The sequence below is a fragment of the Halichoerus grypus genome, chromosome 8, assembly GCF_964656455.1.
Source record: "Halichoerus grypus chromosome 8, mHalGry1.hap1.1, whole genome shotgun sequence".
Taxonomy (NCBI): Eukaryota; Metazoa; Chordata; class Mammalia; order Carnivora; family Phocidae; genus Halichoerus; species Halichoerus grypus.
This window is the reverse complement of record NC_135719.1, coordinates 123518099-123532411: the sequence shown is the minus strand read 5'-3', so window position 1 is coordinate 123532411 and position 14313 is coordinate 123518099. Positions and strand designations below refer to the sequence as shown.

Below are 14313 nucleotides of genomic sequence, written 5' to 3'. Positions count from 1 at the left end.
ACTAATACTTGGTCAAAGAGGGGAAGATATAGATAGGTAGGTAGGTAGGTAGATATCCCTCGCTTTTTCTCAGGTCCAATCAAAGAAGGGGGTATTGTAATGAATATAGCTTTAAAAGATAACCTTATTAAAAGCAAATTTAAAACTGAAGAGTAAACAACTAGATCCCCAAAAAGACAATTCCGATTAAAATTCTGTGCAGAATATTGCAGAGAGCTCATCTTCTAAACCATCATTTCTAGACATTCCCTACTGACCGACACCTATTAGGAATGAAGTCTTTTTTTTGTGTGTGTGTGTGACCTCAGGAGTTGCAAGAGCTGCGCCTGCAGTCAACACATCTATCATTTTGTTGCTGCTCTTGTTAAATAAGTATCACTACTCAAATTCAATATAAAAGAAATTAGAGTCATCAAGATGATCATCAATGATCTGACTAGTATCCTTTGTCCTCAGCTCAGGAAAGCACCACCCAAAATGCTTTAGACATGTCACCAAATTTTCTGAGTCTTAGCCCAAAGATAGGAGAACTGAAGATACAGAACTTTCTAAATTTGTTACAAACTTCCAATCCCCTGGGGAGAACTGTTGATGTAAAAGTGATGACTGTTGTCTATCTGATGTTTTTTTTCCCACCTAGAACAATCTAATCCTTTATTTCTGTTATTGAGACTGTGTAGAGATCAGGTCCTGTAATCTCTAACACTGGGAGTGAGAAATACGCATTTAATTTTTTAAAGGTACTTTAAAGTCAGTAATGCAATTTGCTACTAGTATTTTAGAGAGAAGGATTTAATAAAAATATGATGTTCACATCAATTGTACCCCTTTAAACCTTCCTGCTTACTTTGTATCTCTCTATGCACCTAATGGGCTGCAGCCTGATATTGCCTTTAGATAGCACTTGAGGGAACACAAGATCATTACTCGGGGAGAGAACTAAAAGCTGTTTGGAGGTACTCACTTCATGGTGGAATAAAATTAATTAATATTATCCCAATATGCCTCCTGTTACATCTGATGAATATGATCTTAAACTTGTACTTACAGTTTGAGCAGCCTCACCAGGCTCAGTAAGTGGTATTTGGGTCTTCTAATAATCTTTCCCCAGTCTATACGGACTTCTCCATAGATCATATTTTGAGATTTACTGAGTAAAATGAGTAAAGCTTTTGAGGTCTTTCATTCAAGACCTCATTGGATTGAGAGGAGGTATTTGATGCTATAAAACAAAATAAAACAAAACAAATTCACATTAGATTCCTGCTGAGAAATAGCAATGTTGAAGTTCTTGTGAACTTTCCCAAGGAACTAAGGTTGAGCTTCTTACATGGGCAATGTTTTGGTGGTGATATTGGGGTGGGGGTGAGGGTGGGAGGGGTGAGGTGGCAGAGAGTGAACACTTCACATGCCCAAGTGCTTCTAACACTGAAGAATTGAATTATATGATACTGTTTTGCTCAATAAAAGTGATTTCTGACCATTTTCTCAAAATAACAGTACCGGAAAAACCATTCTGCTTGATTGATTTACAAAATAGCTGAGAATGATGGAAGAACACTGTCAGAACTGAATTATTAGCTAAAAAGCATTGGCAGTTAGGTTTTCAAAGTATCTCCATACTGGCCCTCAACCAATGACTAAGGCTTAAAAATTGTTAATTTTGAAATAATTTCAGATTTACAAGAAACTCACACAAATAATACAAAGAATTCCTATGTACTCTTTACTTAGATTCTTCAAATAATCTCAATAAAATGATCACGATCAGGAAATTAATATTGATGCAATACTTCCCAGTCTATAGACCTTATTCATATTGTGCCAGGAGTCTCACTAATTATGTCCTTTTTCTGGTCCAGGATTCATCTAGGATCACATGTTGTATTTAGTTGTCATGTCCTCTCAAAGTCTTTTAATCTGGAGTAGTTAGGTCCATAGTCTGTCTTTGTCTTTCATACCTTGATGCTAGTCAATTCCTAGGAAGCCCTTCTCTTTGGGTTTGTGTACTGTTTCCTAAGGGCTACAGTCAGGTTATGAATTTGGGTAAGAGTACCATAGAAATGATGTTGCACCCTTCCTCAGGGCCTCATATCTGGGGGCACATGATTGATTTATCCCATGATTGGTGACTCAGACATTTGTCCTTTTAGCTTAGGTTCAGGCTAGTATGTTTATACACATTTTCATTCATATATGCCTTTATTTATTTGGTGACTAGAGGCTGAATAACAGCGATATGCTTATGACTGCTCAGCCCTGTGAAGAATAGGATGAAGTTAAAGATGGGACCAATGGATTTGGTGTCCACTGGATTTTTGGCAATCTAGTTGGGCAGACCAGATATTCACAAGTAGTTAAAAATGTGTGAGAGCATCATGGGGTAGTATGTGATTATTTTTGCTGGGCATCACAGTAGTCAGGGAGAGTTGCTTGGAGGAAGCTATCCAGATCAACTAAGAGCTCTAGATGGGCTATTGCTATTTAATCTGTAGGCAAGAATGTCTGTTGTCAGAGAGGATGGAGATGGGCTAACAAAAGGCAGAGCTGGAGATCACAACCTGAACCATGTAAAATGGCAAAATCACAAGTGAAAAACATGCTAAAGTATTGTGCTGTCGTGTTTTGTTCATGCCACTAGTTTGGTGCTTAACATAACATGACTGTAGTCTTTCTCATCCAGCAGATGGTGTGTTCCTTGAGGGCAAAGATGATGTCATTCATGTCCCTTGGACAGTGCCTGACACCATTGTGCCATAATTATTTGTTGAAAAAAACTGAGAACTGAGCAATGTTTCTGAGCTAATTAGTGGAAGGATTTAGTGTCTCATTCCATACATGGTGGATGCTCAATAAATACTGTGGACCGAGAGGTTGGAGAGGACATATCTGGACACAGCATCCATTGGTCAAATCAGAGGGGGGCTGGTTCTCCAGGAGCCAGTGAGGTAGTGATGGGGGGTCAGGAGGGAGAATGAGGGTGTGAGGAGAGGGGTAAGGGGAAAGTTGAAGATGTGTGGAGGGATGGAAAGGTAGCCTCCTTGAAGGGGACTGAAAGCAGAAGACTGAGAGGCAGTGGGACATTTTCAATAGCCTGCCTTTGGCCCAACCAGAGGAAATGAAGGAGGAAATGGATGTTAGGAGCACAAGTTTGGGAACCAATCAGCTATTTTCTAGGTGGCTTAAGTGGGGCAAAAGAAGAATGTGTATGTGTGTGTGTGTGTGTGTGTGTGTATTGGGGGGGTCAAGGAGGGAAATTTGAAGAGATTGAAAGGGCATCACGGTATGGTTATGAGAGATTCACTAAAAGAGTAGTAGATGATATCTGACTGGAGGGGTCGGGGGCACTGGGAGAGGCACAGAAAGACTCCCGGAAGGGAGTGAAAATTTGGGTGCCCGATAAGGGAACACTTGGCAAGCACCTGTGGGAGGTCTGAATGCCAACTAGTTTTATCAGTAGAGTGAAGGGGCTGGAAGCAGGAGGCACAGTGAAGAGATGAGCGCTAGGGAAGAGGACCAGAGTCTGGGAAGGGGCACCAGGAAAGCAGATCTGAGAGGTGAGACTGGGAGGGGGTAGGATGGGAGGGAGGGGAAGGAAATAGGAGCAGATGGAGGGGGAGGGCTTGGTGGTGGGTAGAGGTGAGGCTCTTCTCAGCCTCCCTTTGAAAACATTAAGTAGACAAGAGTCTTAGTTTTGGAAGCATCTATACCAGTCTTGTACCCCTGAACAGTGAGTAATGCCTTGGGTATTAGAAAGAAAGATGGAGGATGGGGGGATTCAACTGAGCCACTCATTTGGTTTTGAACTTTGGTCCCTGCTGCCTTGGCCATTTTCAAGTTGGGCCCCTCCTTTCTTTCCTCCCTCCCTCACCACCCAGCCCAACATGACCTGGGCACTGTTTAGGGGTACCCAGCTCTGCGCTCTGCTTATGGGGTGAAATGTGATAGTACTTGGTTGTATTGCTTTCTCCTTTGTGCGGAATACTCCATTCCTTCTTTTTTTTTTTTTTAAAGATTTTATTTATTTATTCATGAGAGACAGAGAGAGAGAGATGCAGAGGGAGAAGCAGGCTCCCAAGGAGCAGAGAGCCCGATGCGGGACTCGATCCCAGGACCCTGGGATCATGACCTGAGCCGAAGGCAGACGCTTAACCATCTGAGCCACCCAGGTGCCCCGGAATACTCCATTCCAAAGACTGAAATAACTTAGCAGATTTCATTTCAGCTAGAAGTAAAATCCACTCCTGGTTGGTACTTATCCTGGCTAAAAGGCCTGTGAGGATTGAACTGCCACCAGGTTCCAAGGCTGACAGTTGGGATCACTGGGCTAGTTCAGGACTCGAATGAATCTTTGGGCTTGGTTCTCTCCCTCAGTAATTCTGACAGCCTGAAATCACTTGGGGTTGGGGGGCGAGGGTGTGTGCATGAAGCCTCAGGCCCCAATGGGGCATCCGTTGGGGTTTTTGTAATTGCCACTGGTCCTACAACCTAGAACTACGCATTTTCACTTAGGTGACAGGCAGACAGATTGCATCGTAATGGTCCTTCTGGGGTATTTTAACAGCGGAAAGATGCAGCTTCCAAGTAGAGGAGAAAGAACAATAGATTTTGCCAGCACCCAGTGTTGCCTACTCCACCACCTAGGGACTGAAACTGCAGCCGTGTCCTCGCTGTTTCTTGTGTCACCTGGTTGCCCAGGCGCAGCTGACCTTCCCGATCGCTGGCTGATCTCGTGCTGCTGGTGCTCACGGCACAGGAGACACTGGCCTGGCTCTCCTTGCACATGGCCGTGGTCTCATTAGCATGGCCATAGGTAGTACGTTCTCTTCCTTCCTTCCTTTGTTTTTCTTTTCAATTCATTTCATTTCCACCACCCCCTTAATTTTAATCTTTCCTTTTTTAGGTAGTTGTCCTGTACTGTTGTTTTTGTTTTATCTTTCGTTGCCTTTCCCTCTGCAGTCAACTCTATGACCTGGGGACTCCGGCATCCTCCAAGCAAGCCATTTCCGAAGAAGGTGACAAGAAGCCACGTTGATTTGCGCCTCCTCCTCCTTCTCCTCTTCCTCTTCCCTTGCCTGGCCCCCTCCTGCACGTGTGTTTCAGCCAACACAGGAGCCTGGATTGTGGAAAAGCCTCCAGCACAACTCAGCTCAGCTCAGAGAAGTCTCGGGAATGGCCTAAGTTTGTGCAATAAGAAGATTTTTTTTTTTTCCTTTTTTAAAATTCTTCATTACATTTTCTTTAAGTGTCTGTGAGAAAGTACCCAGGTCAGACTGGAATTGCTCTACAATAGAAATAACTAAACACGAACAAACTGATGGAAAAAAAGAGTTAACTATTTTATTTATTTCAATATTTAAAAGAAAAAAGTGCTGACGTGGCACAGTATTTTTGTTTAAAGTACCTTCTACTTCGAAAGTTAAAAGCAATTTTGTGAAGACACGAAATCAAAAGAGTACTTAATGTAAAATAAAGACTGCATATTAACTCTAAGGAAAAATACCCCACATTTTTAATAAGAAAATAAAGATCAACTCTGCTCTCTCAGGCTTTTAAAAAAGCCATTCATGTATGTGCTTTAGGTATTTTTATTTCTGCGAGTTGGATGTGGTAAGTGAGGAGTGATTGGGTTTTTTTTTTTTCCTTCTTCAAAATTCTATTGAAAGTGTTGGTGATGTTATATGGTTATGTGTTAAGATGTGACCGAAATAAATGAGCCACAAAGGCTATCAGCAGTCTCTCCATCCCTGCCCCCCGCCAAAAAAACTCCTTTCCCCACCCCCTCCCCGTAGGCAATCCCCATTTATCTGGATGTCAAGAAGCAGCTCGCCTTCTGGTCGTCATGTCTGATGAGGCCTAGTTCAGAAAGGAATTCCGTCTAGTGATTAACCATATCTCTGCGAGGGCAACATTTTCAAATACAGCTTTGTTTAAAATAATGCAGTGAAGAAAGAGCAAAAAAAAAAAAAAAAGGATGACAAAATATGCATCAGCTGAGATGATGTTCATTTGGTCACCTAACAACTTCCAGAGGAGACTTGCAGAGGGATCCTTCTGCTGAGCTGGCTTTAGGGGGCCTAAAGTTCTAGAGTTATCTCCAAGGACAAGGAAGCCCAACCTGAGTGACAGAAGCCTCAAATTCAGTTGCTCGTGGGGGTAAAGGAGAAAGGCTCGTTTTCTAACATGCTCCCTTGTGGCCATGTGGGTGGCAGTGAACATGATGGCCTAAGAAATGTTAATTCAGCTCTGTGTCTGTGGCCTAGGGATGGAGCTGGGCTGACTGGCCGGGCTACTCCGTTCTATTCCACATCTGCATTTCCATGCTCTTGACCTTCCCTCACTTGCAAGCAGAGTCATCATCATGAACATGCAGCCTAACGCCGGATATTCCCGTCAGCGAGTCCTTGAGTGTCAGTGTTACTGAAATGGGTCTGAGCTTGAGAATCTCTCTTGCCTTTGAAAGGGGAGATTGGGTGGCACAGAATTCCTGCTAGCCCCTTCAGCTTTCTCATTCAAGGCCAGTCCCGGGAGGAGCTCACCGAAGGTGTCTTTGTATCCTGTAGCCCTTTTCGGTGACATTTTCTGATAGAAAAGGTCCCTTTTCAAAATGCTAATAATTATAATAATAACCCACTCTCCAACCAACTCCCGCAAGATATAATGTGTAGAATTGTGATAAAGCTTTGCATAATGTAGGGTTTGTATCAAATTTGTGTAAGTTTCTGTTAAATAAAAGCCTGTTTCCAATGCTCCTATAGCATCTCTGTAAATTTTGCTTTACCGACCTCATCCTACTTGAGTTTGACTTTCATACCATCTTGAAAGGATTCTGCCCACTTGCATGCCCAAGCTGTGTTGAACCTCATTGTTTCATTGAGAAGTGCGGTGCAGAACAGCGGTTGCCGCTGGCTCGGCTGGCGGGTGGTTGGCTTGGGAAGTGAATGGTGCCCAGAGTCGGTGCCAGTGCTTGCTCTCTGAGTCCAGAGTTGCTGCCATCCACCCATCATCACAGCCGTTGTCCCCCTCTCCGTGGAGAGCCTCTTTATGTGTCCAGACTTGATACACCTGTCGAATGTTGCCGTTATATCCGTGCCAAGAATAGTTTGGCATAAGAGCGCAAGATTTAGTGTGTGCTTGGAAAAACCTGGGAGGTTAATGTTTCCATTGCCTGAGAGGTGCTCTTGGTAGAGTGTCCCCAGGCTGCCAGTTGGTACAGCTGTCAACCTATGATTGGTTTCTTCTTGTGCGTGGAAGTGAATACTCTTCTAGGATGGGTGCTGAGGGCAGGTGGAACCAGACCAGCCTTTCAGGCCACGTCTTGCCCTCTGAGCATTGTCACATTGTGACATTTATTATGGGCTTATAAGTTTACCTAGCAGTAAAAAGCTCCCCCCACCCGTATACCCTCCTTAGGCTTTTGTTTTCTTTTTATTGTCCTAAAATACGCATTACATAAAATTTACCATATTAATGTTCAGTGGCATTAAGTACATTCACACTGTTGTACAACTATCATCTCCATCCACCTCCAGAACTTTTTCTTCTTCTCCAGTTGAAACTCTGTGCCTATTAAACAGAACCCCTCATTCTCTCCTCTCCTTAGCCCCTGGCTAGCACTATTCCACTTTCTGTCTCTGTGAATTAGGCTACTCTAGGTATCTCATATAAGTGGAATCCTACAGTATTTGTCCTTTTGTGACTGCCTTATTTCTCTTAGTATAATGTCTTCAAGGTTTGCCTCTCGTAGCAGGTGTCAGAATTTCCTTCCTTAAGGCTGAGTGATAGTCCATTGTATGCATGTACCACATTTTATTTATCCATTCATCTGTTGATAGATCCTTGGTGTAAATAGAAGGTTTTGCACATTTATTACATATCACCCACTTCCTATAGTGACTTAAATTTGAGACACTAGACCCCATTCAGAGGTCATCAATGGGATTAAATATCTTCTTAGGAGGGAAGTGATTGCACCTGAAGTCTTCCTTCTAATTTACGCCCTAGAAAAGGGTACTTTGATTCTAATGGGCAAACATTCTGTATGTAAAGTGTATCTTACCTCATGACTAAGGCTTTCTTTGTAGGTATTGTCTTTGGGCTGCTTTTAGGGATAAGAGGTCTAGCATGCAGCTGTAGTGTCAGTATAAATAACTAAGGATTAGAGGGGACCCAGCAGAATCAGTTGTCTTTAATGATGGCCCATGAGGGTAGGGAGGGCCTTTTTCAAATGATAGTGAGTTGCTGGCAAAGCGTGCATGTGCTCTATGTCTGTAGATGGTCACTAATCAAGAGGGAGGGGAAAAGTATACACGTGAGCCAAAGAATGACAAAGAGAAAAATCACTCCAAATATATTTGGAAATATATTAGCTCACGTCAAATGTTAGTTCTGGGGTAAAATTCAGATGCCTACAGAGCAGGTATTTTCAGTGAGTGAAGCAGGACAGGCATGAGAAAATTAACAGTGCCAGGGAGAGGGGGCAGCCCTTGATACTCAGCCTTAGGACATGGGTAGACCCTAAGCAGTGGTAGGGAGTGTATGGAGCCAGACAGCACCCATGCTTTGAATGGGATAGCTGCTACCAGCTCAAGGGATCCTACCTGCAGGCATGGGGACTTAGGGTTCTCAGGTCCCAGGTTTCTCAAGAGGGACCAAAAATTCAGAAATTTTGGTGAGATCTCCCCAAAATGTTGGTAGTAAATTGAAAACACTGAAAATCAGTTTTGTGTGGACTAAACCAAAGGTGAGTGTGTACCAGACACCCTTTGATGACTTTGGGACAGCCTTCCCCAAGGGCTCCAGTCTAGGTAAGGTGAAGTTGAGGGTGGAATGCCTTGACCAAACTCCTTCACTTTACCTACGGATGTGTCTAATGGTAACCTGACTTAGAATTGTTATGTGCTGGGAATGGGCCCCTGGGTTGATCTCTGGATGGAGCTAGGTCATTATTAAGCACATTAGGGATTCAGAATGAAATTCTAGTAGAAGATATTACCCTATCCAGTCCCCCTCTCTCTGCATATAAATGAAAGAGTTTCTCTTTGAAACCCTGGGTATGGCTATACAGTTTAAAGATATATATATATATATTTATTTATTTATTTCAGAGAGAGAGAGCATGCAAGCATGGGGGGGGGGGCAGAGGGAGAAGTAGAACCCCACTGAGCAGGGAGCCCGATGTGGGGCTCGATCCCAGGGTCCTGGGATCATGACCTGAGCTGAAGGCAGATGCTTAACTGACTGAGCCACCCAGGTGCCCCAAAGATATGCTTTTTATTCTTTATCTTTATTTCACTTTATTCTTATTGCTGACCAGTCATCTGTTATATTACATTCCTTTTACCCTTCTTTTCTAAGATTTCCAAATTACTCCATGTGACCAGAACTCAATTCAAGTTTTATGTATCCCCCAAAGAGCAAATTTAGAACTTGTTTTGATTAAGAAATATATATATATATATTTTAAAGTACATTTAAAAAGTATATATATAAAAGTATATATATTTTTACATATATATTAAAAAAGTATATGTGTGTGTATGTGTGTGTATATATATTTATTTATTTATTTATTTATTTTTTGGAGAGAGAGAGTGGGGAGGGACAGAGGGAGAGGGAGAGAGAGAATCTTAAGCAGGCTACATGCCCAGTGCATAGCTTGACACGGGACTTGATCTTATGACCCTGAGATCATGACCTTGAGGCAAAATCAAGAGTCGGACACTTAACGGACTGAGCCACTCAGGCGCCCCTAAAGAAATATATATTTTACAAAGTGTTCTCTGAAATGAGATGCATAGAAGATATAAAATACTGAAAAGAAATTTAAATAAAAATTCAGGAGGGATATACATATTTTTATGATATATTTTTATATAAATATATATATTTTAAAGATTTTATTTATTTATTTGAGAGAGAGAGAGAGCATGGGGAGGGGCAGAGGGGGAGGGAGAGGGACAAGCAGACTCTGCACAGGACGCAGAGCCCAACGTGGGGCTTGACCCCAGGGGTGACCCTGAGATCATGAGCTGAGCCGAAACCAAGAGTTGGATGCCCAACCAACTGAGCCGCCCAGGTGCCCCTATGTAAATTCATATTTTATATAAAAATATATATGTCACTCCAGAATTTTTGTTACTTAAATTTGTCTTAAGTATTTCACATCTTATATGCATCTTATTTCAGAAGACACTACAACGGAGAACAGATTTCATGCAAAGTAGTATATGCAAAAACTAGTCACTTGGGTCAGGGTTGTTTTCTTGCTTTATTTTCTTTGGTCCAGAAGAGAAGGAGAAGGCTATTCTGAATAAGCAGTTTGTTTTCCTCATGCTTTATAACAGGGGCTCTGTAGACTTTTCCGTAAAGGGCCAGATAGTAAATATTTCAGGCTTTGCAGGCCAGATGTCTGTTGCTACTCCTCAGCGCTGGGGCTGTAGCATGAAAGCCACCACAGACAATATATAAATGAATGGGCACAGCCGTGTTCCTATAAAACTTTATCTACAGAAATAGGCAGCTAGGGGCGCCTGGGTGGCTCAGTTGGTTAAGCGGCTGCCTTCGGCTCAGGTCATGATCCCAGGGTCCTGGGATCGAGCCCCGCATCAGGCTCCCTGCTCGGCGGGAAGCCTGCTTCTCCCTCTCCCACTCCCCCTACTTGTGTTCCCTCTCTCCTGTCTCTCTCTCTCTCTCTGTCAGATAAATAAATAAAATCCTAAAAAAAAAAAAAAAAATAGGCAGCTAGCTGGTCAGATTTGGCCCATGGGCCATAGTTTGCTGATCCTGACTCAGAAATAGAGAGTATTATACTATTAAATTGGGAGGTGGTGGTGGTTGGTATTTAAGGCCTTTTCAAAGCATCAGGACTAAGAGAAGAATTTCACATCACCGGGTCAAGGGCAAGAGGTGCATTTCATGATCAGTAATGTAAGCTGTGCGAGGCCTATACCCAAAAAGGTTTTTGAGCCAAAAATTCCATCACAAGATGTTAGAAAGCCATTATTAGATTTTCTAGTTTTGGTGCCGAGTCCAAACTACAATAGTACAGGGCTTACCAAAAGTACCTATAAATAATCCAGCCAGTCGACATGCTAGCCATACATAATGGTGACTCTTGGAGGCATAATGACTAACATCATTCATCTCTACCAACTTAAGCATGAAAAAAGGCCAAATGTAAAAGAGCTGAATTCAGGCAAATGGCTCCTAGAAGCTAAGTGAACATAGACCGTGGTTTGTGTATGAGGTAAATGATAAAGCACATTTAGTAGAGCCCAGCTTGGGAGGTGTGGGGTTGTTGCAGTTAAAGAAATGGCCTCTTTCTGGTTCTCCAATGGCTGTGGCTTCCTGAAATTGTTAGTGATGAGGTGTTGAGGATGTTGCTGAGGTGCATTTCTTCCTGAGCACTCTGATGCTTGTGGTCATATTCAGAAACAGAACACTTCTCCCACTCAGTACCTCACATTCCAAAAGAACCAACGAGTAATTGTCTTCCCTAGATGGTAAGGAAGATTCCTGATACCAGATCTACTACAGAATTCAAACCTTCTTCCAAGTTAGTGTGGGATGAGCCTGACGGGCGGCCTATGAGCTAGTCATGCCAGGTGGCAGCTGCCTTGCCAAATCTATCAAAGAGATGCTCTTTAGCCATTGTGAGAGGATACTTCATTGTTTGGAGAGAATGAGCAACTTTTCAGATTTCAGGGTGTGTGTTAGGGGTGCTTATTGCTAAGTCCCCTGAGTTACTTCCAAGTTTTCTTAATAGGGTTCAGGTTTGGGATCAGTATGTTGTATGTCTGCTCCATTTGTGCCAAGCTCCACCCCGTGATCATACCTGGGGTCATCCAGATGTTCGCTTTTAGGCACTGACTAGAAGGAGGAAGATTCTAGTTAGAAAACAGTATGTCTTGTATTTTACATAAATATGGTGTCAGTAGCACAATCCCATGGTTACCTGATCTTTCCTTCCACCAGAATAGGAACTACTTCGGTGTGAGGTGATCACAGTGGGTATCAGTGGTTTAGTACCCACTTGACTGATGTGATCATGGGGACTGTGCGGTTAGGGATCACCTGGCAGGACACCGTCATCACTGAGATGGACCTGGAAGTTCTAGCGGAACTAGCTGAAGGGGCAGCATGCTGTTTATTGTTGAGTTAGCCTGATGCCAGGCTGTGTTATGTGGGGCATAATGTGCAAGGGCTGGCAAGTATTTCTCCACTTCTACTCAATATTTGACACCACTGTGTTTGAATTAGCTGAAAATAACTGGGAAAACAAAAAAGTACAGAAAAGAATATTAGAAATAATTAAAGGGATGAACAATAAAGCCCTTTAAGAAAAGGGGAAAGGATTTGGGGTTAACTTGGGGGAGAGGATTGTGGTCACTTAATAACTATTCTTATGTGCATCATTGAGAAAAAAGACGCTGATCTTTTTGGTCTCTAGAGAGGTCAAGAGAAGTAGGGGCTTAGAACACACTGACAAACAGTTCCTTTGACATCAAGAATTTTTGACTATTGAGGCTGATATGACCTCACTGATAGCCAAACACTTCTGCATAGGAGTGAGGGGTGTGGGCTAGATGACCTCTCAGGGTCTCGTCAAGTTTGGCAATGCTTTGAATTGTAGCTGGGGAACCTGCAAGAGTTAGTGTCCGACTCACCACCCAGGAGTGGGGAGGCCCGGGGAGAATTGGTCTTATGAATGTGTATTGTGATCATTAACCAAAATTACATTTCTAGGCTGGTTCCTATTCATACCGAAGCAATGTCCCAAGGCTTATGGGGACTTCCATTGTTTGGGTAATGTGAGACACCAGCTGGAAAGTGAATACAGTGGCAAGAGACATTTTCCTCCAGAGAAATGTTAAATATGTAAAAAACAAAGAGCGAGAAGCAACTGGAAAGGACAGTAAGGCCAAAAGGCCACAAGGGAAGATAGTTCTTCTGACAACTCCTTCTGAGTTCTGAGTCCCAAACCAGTTCTCATCTCATTGGGCTCCACCGTGTCCAGCATCATCCTCGGGCCACGGAGTCCCAAACCAGTTCTCATCTCATTGGGCTCCACCGTGTCCAGCATCATCCTCGGGCTACGGAGTTCATCCTTGCTCATAGGACCCGGATATGATTCTCAGCTTGATTTTGGTTGAACAACTTCACTAATATTCATGGTTGTCTACTCCCCTCTCCCCAACTTAGTAGGTAGGGGAAGAAAGATCTTATTAAAAGATGAAGTTAATTTTATATTTATATGTATAAAAAAAAATTCTGCTTGGGAAATCTGTGGTCAGGGTTCTTTCTACATTAACTTAGAAAAGAACTCCTATCGTTTTGCTCTGTGTTTGATTTGAAGAAGTAGGAGGGATTGTACTGTATTTTTTGGTGTGTGAAGTCAACCTTCTGAGGACCCGAAATATAAAAGAGGTTGGGATCGGGGAGAGCTTGTGTAAGAAGGGGTGAAGGAGGGGCGTGATGAGTTGCTGGCATGAACACTTATGCTGAAATTTCTCCCTGGCTGAGTTATGGGCTCAAAGAGACTGGCAGTTTCTAATCCTGAAAAGTTCTTTAGTTAAAATAGATTGTTTTTCCTCTGTAGACATCAACCTTTTGTCCGTAATTGAAAAATAGATCAATACGTTTTGACTGCATACTGTTACTTTGTATAATGACCCTCCAGTTATTGGTTTGCTTTATGCTCCTGATCAATTAATCAAACATTTATTGAATGTCTTCTATTTGCAATACTGTGCTCAGTTTTACAGGGCATAAAAGAGTCGAAACAAATTTCCGGGGGTACTTTCTATGTGCTAGTCACCAATAGGCTTCTTATAGATGTTAGCTTGTTAAAGCTGTCTATCAGTCTTTTCAGGTTCAGATTACTATTCCTATTTCACAGATATGGAAGTTGAGACTCAGGGAGATTGAGTTGACAATGGTAGTAGTCACGGCTGTAAATGTCTGATTTTTCCAATCGAGGATTTTCTGGCTCTGACTCTCTCCACTGTGTGAGTCGTCTTTTCTGTTCACAAAGAGAGGAGACAGGTGGTTAGCATATTATTCAAGACAAGACCATTTATAATTAAGTGCCAAGTTGGTACAAAATGTGAGTGCCACACGGGCTGAGCAAAGGGAGTTTCCAGCGCAAGCGGAAGTAGCGAGGGAGGTCTTCGCGGGACGATGAGTACAGTTGGGGTGAGCAAAGAGAAGACAGGCCACTGAAAGTGGAAAGTACCTGAGCCAAAGCGCAGAGGTGTGAGCAGCATGGGGGTGTTGCAGCCAGCGTGAGATGAGCCTGAATGGAGGAAGGTC

The 14313-nt window shown here is 42.8% G+C and overlaps 1 protein-coding gene across 5 annotated transcripts in view; it reads left to right on the top strand.

Moving 5' to 3' along the window:
- Window positions 1–14313, top strand: part of DPF3 (double PHD fingers 3) — a 283778-nt gene that overhangs the window by 231407 nt on the left and 38058 nt on the right. For 2 of the 5 annotated variants that reach the window (XR_004919706.2, XM_078053878.1), the window contains exon 10: window positions 4960–6755. The exons of the other annotated variants lie outside the window; for them this stretch is intronic. The gene's annotated coding sequence lies outside the window, so the exon portion shown is untranslated. Of the gene's footprint in view, window positions 1–4959; window positions 6756–14313 lie in introns of those variants that run through there. 5 annotated transcript variants of the gene reach the window in all.